This window comes from Passer domesticus, chromosome 5 (genome assembly GCF_036417665.1).
Source record: "Passer domesticus isolate bPasDom1 chromosome 5, bPasDom1.hap1, whole genome shotgun sequence".
In the NCBI taxonomy this organism is placed as follows: domain Eukaryota; kingdom Metazoa; phylum Chordata; class Aves; order Passeriformes; family Passeridae; genus Passer; species Passer domesticus.
The window spans coordinates 73883465-73895366 of NC_087478.1; the positions used below are offsets into that span (position 1 = coordinate 73883465).

At 41.1% G+C, this 11902-nt stretch overlaps 1 protein-coding gene across 4 annotated transcripts in view; it reads right to left on the reverse strand.

The window, feature by feature from the left end:
* Nucleotides 1–11330, reverse strand: part of CCDC91 (coiled-coil domain containing 91) — a 115617-nt gene extending 104287 nt beyond the window's left edge. The window contains exon 1 of one of the 4 annotated variants that reach the window (XM_064421073.1): nucleotides 11101–11330. The gene's annotated coding sequence lies outside the window, so the exon portion shown is untranslated. Of the gene's footprint in view, nucleotides 1–11051 lie in introns of all 4 variants that reach the window. The other 3 variants (XM_064421074.1, XM_064421072.1, XM_064421070.1) reach the window with 3 other exon arrangements.
* Nucleotides 11331–11902: the final 572 nt, after the last annotated feature.

Consider the following 11902-nt stretch of genomic DNA (forward strand, 5'->3'; position numbering starts at 1 on the left):
ATAAAATATTTATTTGTCACAGGAAGGGCTGATTGCCATCAATGCCTTTGGAATATGCTGAGGGAGCTGCAAACAGAGACTCCAGATTAGGCCAGAGCGAAAACAGGATTTGAGCTCAACACCTAAATGCTTTTCTTTTAACCAGATCACAATATTTTAAAATAATTTATCACTTCAGGTTGATTCTTTGTGCTATGCATTTCTAGAATACAGCTCTACTCCAGGCCCAAAGCTTTTGACAAATATTTGTCAGAACTACCAGGCCCTTCTCAGAAAGAGGGAGACGTTTCTTAAGGGGTTCCATACTCAGCAAGTTACCAGGACATTTAAGGACCAAGTAAGTGAGGAGGGCACATATCAAGAATATCACACATCAGTTAACAATTAAGCAAAAAATTATTTCCTTATTCAAGAAGAGTTAAACTCCCCCCCAACCCCAAACAAACAGACAAAAGCAAAATGCTCCACATCTTCTCAGTTTAAAAGAAACCAATTTTTCCTTCTCCCAGCTTGAATTTATTTTAAACCACAATTCTGTAAGTGCTCTAAGACCTTTGCTAAACTGGAAGTAAATGCATGCCTAACAGATATTCATCCTAAAGTATAAAACTTCTATGCATGTAGAATACATATACCAGAACAAAACAGTAACAAGTTGTAGCAGACAGTTATTTACAGAAGCACACAGTGAAATTAGAAATAATATATTTGAGAATTCATGGAATTATTTAAGGTAACAAGGGCCTTATATATTCACAGAGCCTAATGGCTTTTGAAACCAGAACTGTTTAAAGAGAACTACTGAAATTTATTCAAATTGCTATGCAAAAGTATCCCTTCTGGCAATGCTGCGAAAACCGACAGAACATTTGGGTTCCAAAGTGCAAACTACACGTAGAGTGATATCTTTTAACTATGTTAATTACTGGGCAATTACATAGTCTTCAGTCAGCAAAATTCCCAGTGAAAACAAGTTCTGCTTGACTAAAGTCAGCAAGAAAAAACTTGAATATCACAACAATAACCATTAATGCCCTACACTTACACTCAATAGTAATTAAAAAAAACCCAACACATTTAGCAATTTAAAGTTTCAGCTGATAACTATAATCTTCTATAGAAGCTTTGACAAAGAAATGTATGTGAATGGCCAACCTCAAGATAATCCAGCCATCTTCTAAAATATATGATTGTAAAAAAAATCAACTAAAAAACTCACAACTATCTTCCTTCTTTCATAATTAATAGGTTATTCCTATCATCAAATGACTACTTTCCCCAGGACAAATATGGCACACTGCACAACTTACACAAAAAATTAATATTGCAAAGCATTTCACTAAATAGGAACAAATAAAAAACCCTTTTAAACGGCAAAATAATTTTAAGAAATTCAAACCCAGTGCACTTCATGAGAGCAGCTGCTCAGGAGGGAGCCTGGCTGGCTGGCACCAGAATTCTGACCAGGAGCCTGCCTGTTCTAGTCTGCCTAAGACTAGAACTAAACTCAACTCTGAGACTGCTGGTCTCCTTTCAGCCTTCCCTCACTTTTTTATTTGGGGTGTGGGTTTATAATTCAAACCTTATGGAGGAACCTGGACTGGATTAATAAGCCAAAACGAATCATTAGCCCCTAATGTACCAAAGACACTGTCAGTGTTCCATCCTTTGTTAGCTTGACCAACTTCACATATTCTGCAGTCATGTAAAGTTAAACCAGGTTAAATACACATAACTTTTTAAATACAATAATTTTTCCATGGGATTCAATGCTGACATAAAAATTAACATTAAAAAAATCTTTAAAAAAAAACCTCCACAAAACCCTTATTTATTAACTAGATAGTCTAATCAGATTACACTATGAGGAAATTGGAAAGATTTTAGCATAGATGTTACTGGAAGACAACCATTTACAATCAAAATGTATTCTGTTTTTGCAACAACTTTGTTAACTTTTTTCCTTTTTTTAAAAAAAATAGAAAAAGAAATTCAAGTATGTTAGAAGGAGAATTACTTCATTTCCAAGTGTGTTTTACAGATACTACATCTAGATCATAATTCGTAAAAAGTGATTTACATTTTTGTAACTATTTTTGAGTACTCTTGCTAGTCAATATTCATCTGTTTTACTAAAAACAAGTTCACATCACAATAACTCAATAAATTAACCTCTTCCACCTTTCTTTAACACACTCTGGTATACACTGAGGTAATTCAGCAAGCCAGTATCTTGTAAAAACATTTTGAAACCTTTTACTGATAAGTTCACTTTTTAACAGTATTACCTTGGTCCCTCATAAATGAATGACAAACGTGGCTAACTTCTAAATGTATGCTCTGAAAGTACTAGGGATTTACACTACATTATTTCAACTTGCTATAATAAAAAAGAAAAAAAACAAACACAAAACAAAACCCAAAGAAACAACTACTAACTTTGCTCAACTGTGAAAACAGAACTGGAGCAACACAGGTGTGTGTACCTAAATATAGGTATATATATATAAAGAGAAAGACAAAGAACACACTTATTTTCAGATAGTGAAACAAAAGGATCTATGTGTAGAAAAGTCTTCAGGGCACACAGTCAATTTAAATGAAACAGCTTCCAAACATAATTATAATTTGACTCAGTTTTTGAAATTTTCAAGCATATTAGTTCTTGTCTCTTCTCCACTTAAAGATTCTTAAAGCAATATCATTCTTTCAACCCTAAAAAGTGAGCAAGTCAGGCCTCTTTATTAAAGGCAGTTCATAAGTGCATTTGTAAGGATAATTCAACTGAATCCCAGGTAATTTCAATATTGATGGAAGTTAAATAGCTGTATCACACACTTTTTGAGCACTCTTTAATTAGAAAAAGTATTTATGAAAGTTGTAAAGCAGAATCTATTTTTTAGCTCCTAATAATAAATTTAATCTCGTAGTATCAGTATCTCATTTTATCATTCATCGCACTGTGATTAACTCTGAATTTCTGTAAGAATATTTTTTAAGTGGATTAAACAAAAGTGGTTTTAAACTCAGTTTCTGAGACGCCCTCCAGAGTCAGTTTACAATGCTATTGTCCGTCAGTGCTAAACAAATGTGCAGGAACTTGTCCCGAGGGGGGAAACAAAAAAAGAAAAAGAAGAAGAAAAAAGGGGAGGTGGGGGCAGAAAGTGTTTTGGGTAAAAATCAGAGGAAAGGTGAACAAGGCAGATACCCCAGTGGGAATATGTTACAGCCCACCCAACCAGGATGGAGACAGATGAAATATTCTCTAAACGACTTGGAGAAGTCTCATGATTGCTGGCCCTTTTAATCCAACCCAGCAGAGGGGAATCAGGACTGCAACAAGGGCATGAGGTTCTGCAGGCAGGAATTCAGGGGGGCCCAAGCCCAACTAAAATTTAACCTGGCCACTGCCACAAAAGACAACACAAAAATGATTTTATAAATACAAAAAGAAGAAAAGGAGGGCTAAATCTCCATCCTCATTGGATGCAGTGGAAAATAACAGTGAGAAAGAATGAGGAAAAGGCTGCGGTACTCAGTGCTGTCTTGGCTTCAGTCTCCACTAGCAAGACCAGGTATCCCCATGGTGGCCAGCCCTGAGCTGGAAGAGAGGGAGAGGGAGCAGAATGAACGCCCACATTCCAGAAGATGATGCTGCTGTGCCTCTCAGACACGCACAGATCTACAGGGCTGGCTGGGATCCACCTGAGGGTGCTGAGCAAGCTGCTGAGAGCCCACAGAGCCACTTCCAACCATGTACCAGCAGTCCTGGCTATTTAGGCAGGTCCCAATTGGCTGGATATTAGAAGTATTTCTCCCACCTACAAACAGAAGGAGGATCTGACCTGATCTCCTGTGGCAAGGTCACCTGCATTTTGGATGAGGGAAAGGCTTTGGATTTTTTTATCTGGACTTTAGTAGAACTTATCTTTTTCCAATGTCTTCACCTAGAGAAACTGTCTGCTCCTGGCTTGAACTGTACACTCTTTGCTGGGTAAAACAAATGGCTGGGTGAGCAGGCCCAGAAAGTTGTGAATAGAGTGGCTGAGGGAGCTGGGAATGTTTGGTCTGGAGAAAAGGATGCCTGGGGGGAACCTTCTGGCTCTCCACAACTCAGGAGAGTGCAGCCAGATGGGGGTCAGGCTCTGCTCCCAGGGAACAAGAGACGGGAAAAGGGGAAAGAGCCTCAAGCTGCACCAGGAGATGTTTAGATGGAATATTGGGGGAAAAAAAATCTTCCACAAAAGGATGGTCAAGCACTGGAAAAGGCTGCCCAGGGCAGTGGTGGAGCCACCAAGCCTGGAGGCATTTAAAAGACGTGTGGATGTGGCACCTGGGGACATGGGTTAGTGGTGAACTTGGCAGTGTGAGGTTAATGGTTGGATCCGACCATCTTGAAAGTCTTTTCCAACCTTAACAATTCCATGATTTCAAACTAAGTACAACTTTTCTTCAGTATGTGTTGATCAGGCCAAGAAACTGATTTTTCAGTGTGGCAGCTTATGAACTAAAAGCAAAACTGACTGTGGCATGTGCATCATGTGGAAACCTCTTCAGAAACTCACTACTGCACTATTTCAGAAGCTGCACCCCATGGAAAGTCCTTTTAAAAGCTGAACTGGCAAATGCATGCTAAAATATTTTGGTTTCCATCTAAATCTACACTAAATTCCAATCCTCAGAGACAGGATTTCCACTTTATTTCTCTCTATACACACACACTAAGCTCAAAAACGGTAACACAGTAATGTGTTGTTAAAATCTTGAAAAAAGTAAGCCTAGCACAAAGAACTTGACTGTAGGTCTCTCTTCCTTAGAAATATTTAAAAAATCCCAAACATCACTGTGTTCTGCAATAAACAGAAGATACTTATATGAAAACATAGGTATTTAATATAAATGGATACTAAAACAAATTCAAAGTAAAGCAATTCCATCTTTCTGTAAACTCACGTTAAGATAAAAAAATTCTAGCAGTGGGTTCTGGCAAAGTATTTAGGAATAAAGAACTACAAGACCCAGTTTTTGCAACAATACACAGAAATGTTGGATAGCTTTTACCTGCATTCACTTTATTCAGAAATCTTAAGGAGACACAGAATAAACATCAAGGAAACACAGAATGAACTCATAATATTTAGTACATTTGTTTATTTACAATCTAATGGAAGTTTAGATAACAAAATAATGTCTGAACCTTTGGAAGTTTTTTTATTATTATTTTTAATATTTAAATTTTATGTGAAATCATTTCAATTGAACATAAACACCTGGAAAGGAGACAAAAAAATTACTTATGAGCTTCCAATTTTAAGACTTGTAAAGTTATTACAAAGAATCCTTTCATAATCTTGTATATTGAGATCAAATTGCTTATGAATTGATGTAATGGATTGTTAGTTTCTGCTTCCCAGACAAAGGGGTTTGTTCAGCTGGGTTTTTAAATGTTAAACTACTTCCAGCACTAAGTTAGCTCCTGTATCGCTGCAGGAGATCATATTCTTTTCTTGTGAGCATGGTTATTAACTGATGAAGCACCTCTAAACCTGTTCACCTTCTTCCAGATTTCTTCTGCCTCCAGCTGTTGTGTCCAAAAGCCCATGTGCAACAGCAAGGATGTCTACAGCAGTGATTTTCTTGAAATGTCCACAGCTTAGGGCAAGCATCTGTCATCCCTTTCAGCTCATATTTATTCAATATCCTCTCACACAGCTGCATCCCCTCCCCAGAGTGTTCACAGAACAGAATAGCTCCAGCTACAACAGACCTACAACAATTATCTGGTCCAACCGCCTGAGCCCTCACCAAAAGTCAGAGCACATTAGGAAGGGCATTGTCCAAGCCACTCCAAGACATGGGCACGCCAGGGGCACCGACCCGGATGCCTCTGCCCTGCCTGGCCACCCTCATGGAGGGCACCCCTCAGCCTCTCTCTCCAAACTAGACAAACCCAAAGTCCTTGGCTGCTCCTCACAGGACATGCCTTCTACCATATCCGTACTGAAATATGGAATTTCCACTCCATCTTCATACACACTTGTCACTTGAAAGAGATGATTGCCATTTGTGAATTTTTCATCTGCCACTCAGACCAGAAGATGTGGCGCTTTGGTGTGGCTGTGCTGAGAACTCTCATGAATGCCATGGTCCCTAGCCAGAGTGCAATTCTCCAGCCTGTACAAAAACGAAACCCAATCAGCCAGCACGCTCCAACACTGATAGCAATGCCCCTGTGAACTGCTTTTCTAGAAATAACAGCACATTAAATCCATTTTTAAGTCCTTCGTTGAAGTAAAAGCAACAGCTCTAGTAATAGATCCAAGGTTACAACCTTGAAATTACTAGTTTTCACACTGAAATAATTTGAGTTTGGATGATTTGCACTTCAAAATGTGCTTGCACACCCTTCATTTTTAAAGATACCAAGTTTTAAATACTGTCAGCCCTTAGTGCCAGATTCCAACTGTATTCCTGTAAGCAACCTACCCTCCAGCAGAGATTGCTCTGATTGATCTGCTACAGCCTTATCATCCAGAGGAAAGCTGAAGAGAAGTAAAAGTCTCAATTTGGAACCACCTCTGCCATTAGCATTTTAATTACTTTTTCTGAAAGGAAACAAACAGCCCCAACCATTACTGTTGCACAGGTACCTAAAATCAATTTCTGTATGTGCACAAAAATTTGCCATCTTTTCCAGGACTGCACTAAAATGAGAAGAATATTCTTGGAGTCTATGGAAGAATGGGTCTGAATGGGTCTTTGGAAAAACGGGTCTGAACCTGACTTATGTTTCACTAGAAGTGAAGACTTGCCTGACTATTTGAGTATTGTGATGCCATATGTTATCAGAGAAAGAAGTTCAAATTTGGTTCTTTAATCAAGGAAGATGCTAAACAGGTGAAAACTCTATACATTCTAAAACTTACCCCAGTTGTGCATGGGAGCTCTAAAAATCAGGATTTAGCCCTATATCATTTTCACTGAGTGGAAGGTTTTTAAAGACCCCAGAGTTCTACCTGAGATTTTAGGTGTTTTATTTTTTTTTTGTACTAAATTAGCACTATAGTTTAGACATACTCGATTTTCTTAAAAATAAAACTTCGAACTTTTGCAAACGTAAGACATATTTTAAGCCAAATCCATTTCCAAATTCTTCTCTGAAAGACGTTCAAATGAATGAATTTTTATCATTCCAATGACAAATACAAAAACCTGCTTTTCTCTTATGGGCATAATATAGGTATGATAACTATTTCTCTTTCTGAGGATCCAAAATAACTTTTTATATATTATGTCCATTCCTCTAGCTGTGATTCAAAGGATGGGAATATTTACTAGACAGTGTCTGTAACAAGGTTATCACAGGAAATTTTAGCCTCATGAATGCCAACAAACTTAAGGCAGACACAGATGTGACATAAATCTGATGGAAAACTGCAGAAAAACTCTATGAAAATTACATCCCTGAAAACCACTTGAGGAACATCCATTGTCACTTGTATGTGTAAGTAAAAAAACTTAATTCACTTTTTTCTTAATTCAGAAAGTCCTCTGTGATTACTTAGAAAGAAATTTATGGGCATATAATTCTGTTTCTCCAACCACTCCCTAGAATGGAATTTACATTTTTAATGGTTTAATTGAAAGAATGGACAGCACCCCCAGAATTCATTTCAGTCACACCTAAAATAAATCTGCCAACTGAACAATGAAAAGGAAAAAAAGCCTGCTATGGCAGAAAAGCAAAATTCTTCACATTGGTCAATCCCAACTTTCCAGGACAAAGTCATACAAATTCTACTGTATGCCAAGAAAGTTTAGATAATATACTCCTACATTAAGAAAATTACAAGTCACTTAAATTTTATATATAACAATAGTACTACTTCTGAAGACTCAGGTCTGGAGAGCAGATACTTTGCTTAAAGGATAAAAAGTGATGAGGGAAGACTGGGGTTGCAAGAGGCCTTATCAGAAAAGATAAATCCAACCTTCAAATTTAAGGTACTTATTTTTACCAAGGCCAGTAGGGGTTATTTCCACATAAATCTTAAATCTTTAGAAGTATGAGGTAGCAAAAAGAAAAACAAGTCTGCACTTGGAATTTCTGATATATTCTTACATTTATAAATATCAAAGTAACACAGCAATGAAATGCAACAGATATTAAAATACAGTGTCTGAAAGTCACCTTGAAAAACTTTTTAAGATGATTTGCCACTTACACTGCACTAAAAGGTAGATTTAGTCCACATGACTTAAAATTCATTCTGTAGCCTGAGACTTGGAGTGTACTGAGGGGAAAGCCCTACACAAAAAGCAAACATACAAAAAAAACCCAGCAGTAAAAGTTCTGAGTATCAAGACGGGTTTAACAAGAATTTTTCTCTTTCATTATTATAACCAAATTAGTTTTCCTTGAGCAGAAAAAGCTTCCCTGTAAGGGCACTTGAGCATGAAGCACTGCACAGATGGACAGCAGGAGATCACACTACACACGAGGATATCAGGCCCTGCACACACAAACCACACCTCAAATACCTGAACGTGGGCAGGAAGGCACTGTGACCTTTACACTTCAGGACTCACAGAAAGTGTGTTTCCATCATACCACACAACTTTTCCCACCTGCTGTTTCAAGCTTTTCTGGAAGCTAGGTTTTCAGTGTAATCCAGCCAAGCCCTCAGAGAGATGCCAAGCTTAGGTATCTGTCTCAGCAGTGTCGTAAAGATTTGGGGAGTTATTGCCCTTAAGATTGCAATTCAATTGTTCTTCTGGAGCAGAAATATGCCTCATAGCATAACTGCATTTTGGCATCTCTAAATCTGCATGGTTGTCATCAGCCTGACACCACAGAAGCAGCTAACAGTACCCAGACAGCAGATATTCTTCACCAAGCTCTGTGTCACTTGGAAAGAAATGTGGAGCTAGCCCAACAGCCCATGGCTGTTTTCAAAGACATGCAGAAAACAGTAAAAGAACTCCTTATCAGTTGCAATAAGACTAGTAAAAGAGCTCGTAATCAGTTGCAAAAGGACTAAAACTGCACTGGAAGGTCTAGTGAGGCACAGTCTGATCACTGTGCTTCCAAATCCAGTTTCTGTGTGAACACAACAGAAGCAAATGTGTCATCTGGTATGCTCAGTTTTCAACCATTCCAGGTAGAATCAAGCTGGTAGGAAGCCTTAAACTTAATTATAACAATGGTCAGAGAAAGATTTGGATGAAAACAAATCCAAAGGCAACAGACCCTATTTTAATGCCAATTGTCTCAATCTGGTGTGCACATGACCCATCCACCCCCTCAGTAAATCACCATCTCAGCTTCAATGTCCCAGACTAACAGCAGGAAGTGTTACTGGTGGAACAATTCACACAGACACACTGAGGCACAGAGCACATAAACTTATCTCCTGTATTTAATTGTCATCCTTTCAAAATATGCTTAAGAATCTCTTTAAGAGGCTCTGAAAAAGGGCTCTGGGATTATCTACCCTTCATTGAGCTTCGAAGCATCACCTGTTCAAACGCTACTGTGATTTTCTTCTTTCAGATCCTACCAGCATGAGCACTACTGCACTCAACAGACTGTCTGCCCTGCAGTCTGTGTTTGAGGATGGTCAGCAGTCTGCTTCCAGTATTAGGGAGTGAGAAACTGATAGGCCCTGAAGGAAAAACAAGGAAGTAATTACAACATTTGCATCAACATTTACTTTAGACAGTCAAGAAATGGATGTGGAGGCACTCAGATCATGGTCATATATTCAAAAAATATATGGTGGAAGAGCAAAATCTGAAGAACAGAAGGGCAAAGAACCAGGAAGTGCTGAGAACAAAAACTATTAAGCAGATCTACTGAAACAGGTGTTCAAGCACTGTGACAAACACTACCCGAAGTTCCACTAAAATGCTGCAGTAAGGTGGCTAAAGAGGCGTTCACAGTATCCAATTGACAGGCAACAAGAATTGCTAAGACAGGAAAGAAAAACTGCTTATGAAATAAACTAGAGTCTACTGACAAGAACCAAAGCTGCAGGCAGAGCTCATAATGACAATATCCCAGCACAGAACCGCTGAGGTATCAAGAGGACACAATCAACCCTGTTACACAAATCAGAAGTCTCAAAACTCCTAAAATATTTAAAGACCAGATTTACAGAAAGTGGTTTAGATGCCTGATATTCAGAGAGATTTTCAGGAATACTTCAACACCTAACTCCATTTACAGTAACAGATACTAGGCGCCCACGCACCTCTGAAAAATCACACAGGATATTTCACAACTAAAAGATTCGGGACAATGTTTGAAAACTTGGCCATGTACAGTTTGGCCTTGGAAGCAGAAGAGCAAAGAATGCATAGCCAGGATTTCCAAACCTCTGGGCTAGAGAACTACTCCAAGGGTTCTCCCGTTGACAGGGACACCAATTTTCACCCTGTCTGGTGCAGAGAAGGAAAGCGCAAGGAAGGAAGGCAGGCTCCTGTGTACTAATTCTAAAATCCACTTTTGTAGCGAGCCTTATGCCCCATCACTAAGGGCATCACCAGCGCCACACAGGCGGTCAGTGCTGCGGCACAGCAGGGCCCGGACAGGGCAGGCAGCTGAGGGGGCGGGTGAGCGAAAGAGAAGGCAGGTGCAAGTAGGAAAAGGCAGGAAAAAGCAGGAAAAGGAGGGCAGGAGAAGGCAGGTGCTGGCAGGAGGAGATAGGTGACGGCAAATGAAGGCAGGTGGAAGCAGGTGGAGGCAGGAGGAAGCAGATGAAGCTGCAAGCAGCTGGAGGCAGGAGAATGGCGGCAGGTGGAGCCGGACCTCGAAGGGCCCATCCCTCAGCCGGGCTCTGCCGCCCGCCCGGCCAGCGCTGCTCCTGGCTGTGACCCGGGCGGGTAGGGCTGTGATCCGGGGCTGGCAGGGCTGTGACCCGGGGCTGGCAGGGCTCGCATCCAGCCGGGACCAGCGCCGCTCCCGCCGGCCTGCCCCGGCCCGTCCCCGCTCCCGCGGCCTCACCCGGATGTGGATCCGCCGCCCCCCCGCTCCCCGCGGCCGAGGTCACCTTGATGCCTCCGAGCTGGATTGTCTGTCCCCAGGCTGGGTTGTCTCACCTTGTGTAAACGCAACTGATGGCGTCAGATAACTTCTACAATACGAGTTGCTTAATGAAGGAAACAACCTTGTGTTTGTAGCATTGCGTAAGATTGCATCACCGGATAAATATGCATTAGGTAGGCGGAGAGCGTGGATTAGATAGGCGGGTCCGTGTGAGTTTTGCTTTACAAAAGATTGCGAGTCATTACCACCTGAGCGCGGTTTGTGGGAAGCCTCGCTGTGCGCCCTTTGGAGAATAAACAGAATTTATTCTGTAAACTTTCTGGACTGCTCTGTTTGTGTTTAGGGAGCTCCTAGAGCCGGGAACAGCCCCCGCAGCTCCGGGTGCTGCTGCTCATCCCGGCCGGGCTCGGGGCCGGCCCCGCCGCTCCTGATCCTGCCGGGCAGCTGCTACAAGCACGGCTGGCATCACGGCTGGAATCGTGCTGGCTGGGATCACGGCTGGCATCACCCCCGGCCCTCCATGGAGCCCCTTGCCCTTTGGTTCCCAGTCCGTGTTTGCTCACCCAGCCCGACCACAGGCTCGGTGCGTGGCAGAGCAGCAGCGGTGTCTCTTCATTGTCATCCCAGAATCACAGGATCCTGAGGGTTGGAAGGAACCTCTGGAGATCACTCAGTCCAACCTCTCTGCCAGGACAGGGTCACGCAGAGCAGGTGACCAGAGGTGGCTTTGGAATGTCTCCAGAGTGGGAGTATCCACACCCTCCCTGGGCGGCTGTTGCAGTGCTCTGCCATCCTCAATGGGAAGGTCTTCCTCATGTTAAAATGAAACTTCTCGTGGTTTAGTTTATGGCCTTT